This window comes from Mus caroli, chromosome 14, assembly GCF_900094665.2.
Source record: "Mus caroli chromosome 14, CAROLI_EIJ_v1.1, whole genome shotgun sequence".
Taxonomy (NCBI): domain Eukaryota; kingdom Metazoa; phylum Chordata; class Mammalia; order Rodentia; family Muridae; genus Mus; species Mus caroli.
Genome location: NC_034583.1, coordinates 96,614,348 through 96,616,115, shown reverse-complemented (window position 1 = coordinate 96,616,115; position 1,768 = coordinate 96,614,348). Strand labels below are relative to the sequence as shown.

Here is a 1,768-nt window from a genome sequence, read left to right as displayed (position 1 = left end):
TTGAGGAAAATCCGTAATAAAAAAAAAATATTAAAAAAAAAAAAAAGGCAGGGACAGCTCTCCCACACTCATGCCCTCAGGCTGGCTCATTGGAAACCGACAGATGTGCTGCCCACGTGTGTTCCGCAACAGGTGGAGTGTAAAGCCATTCTGTTGATCTCTAGGCCAGCTCTCCTGCCTGCTTTAGGCGGGGGATAGGGGAGGGCAAGTCACCCCCTTCCGCCCATATAGCATATAAGTGGAAAGGCAAGCTCTCCCACATCTATGCTCTTGGGGCTTCCTAGTCTATGTGCCAGTGTCATCTTTACTGTGCTGCCCAGGCAATGTTCAGGGGATGCTCTCTCAAGTGCTGGAGCTGGTGAGGGGCAGGGTCTTAAGCTTTTATGTCCCTAGAACTAGGTCTCCCACCTGCCACAGGTGAAGGGGAATAAAGTGGGAGGAGGGTATCTCCTCCTTGTCCAAGACAACATAAGGGAGACAAGTGGTCGGGCCAGATCTAGCACTCTTATATCCTGGGGCCAGCTCACCCACAACTCCCTCAATGTTCAGGGCCTCTCTCCTGAGCACTGACGCTGGCAAGGAGTACAGAACTCCGTAAATGACAGAACTGTACTGAGTTCTGTACATGATAAGAGGCATCAGGCTATTCCTCACTACCATCGAGTCTCCAGTTCTGCTGGTCTGCATTATACCCTCATTCTTCTGTTTCTCTTTTTCTCCCATTTTTCCACCACTTTCTTTCTCCTATTAATGGAGCCCCAGGTCTCTGAAGGTCTGAGGTTATCTCGGGAGTGGTCTTGGGAGTTTTATGCTCATGCATTATCGCACTAGGAAGCAATCATCTCGGGCATTGTTTGCCTTTGCTTGAGTGCCCGACTGTCGTTCCTCTCAGGCTAGCTACCTGTCCAGGCCCCATGGTGCAAATCTACTACTCACTCTTTGCCTGGCTTGCCTAAATGGCCCCATGTGACAGTCGTTTATCTCAGCTTACTCCTTTATGGGACCCTGCCCCAGGTGACTTCTTCTAGCTCCATCTTGCTTCCAGACATGGGATCCATCACCCTAACCTATGTGGCACCTACTGGTATTCATCTCAGGCTTGCTTTTATCAGGGAATTTTAGGCTACTGATCATTCAGATGTTCAAAGGTCAGAACACTGAGTGGAGATATAGCCTGTCTCCACTCTGCCACCTACTGACCTGCATGTGACAGAGCAGCCACACTCCCTTTCAAGAACAGGTTATACATTATTTCTTATTCTGGACAATTTTATCATGATAATTCATCCACCATACTAACCTTGTGATAAATGCAGCATAGAAAACTGGCACACAGAAGTCTGGGAAACTTAACACAAAGTTGCACAAAAATATTTTATGGCAAAGCCAGAATTCAGCCTGAGTCTGGATGAGAAGCCTTCCTTGGAATTAAAATTCTTTCTGATTGTATATAAGGCCTTTTCCATTGTGGGGACTTCTGTCTGTAACTATAAATCTAGTCAAAAGCCCACGACTTTTGAGATTTTAGGTCCGAGAAAGAATCTGCTGTTTTTTTTCTAAATGACCATACTGTCAAACTATATTCTAAGTATTTTGCGTGTACCTACATATTTTAACTGCTTTCAACATCAGTAAAATGTTTCACAGTGGGCAGTAATTAATGAGAAGAATCATAGCTGGTCAAAGTGCCTAGTGTCAGTGGCTGTGGAGTGCTCAGCTGTGACTGGATCGTCCCTATCAACTTCATCCACATCCAAGGCTCAGGGAA

General features: G+C 46.2%; 1 non-coding gene across 1 annotated transcript; it reads right to left on the bottom strand.

Moving 5' to 3' along the window:
* Nucleotides 1-1,114: 1,114 nt before the first annotated feature.
* On the bottom strand, nucleotides 1,115-1,241 carry LOC115029309. Its single transcript, XR_003834883.1, has one exon. It is a non-coding gene; the product is annotated as a small nucleolar RNA SNORA17 (small nucleolar RNA).
* Nucleotides 1,242-1,768: the final 527 nt, after the last annotated feature.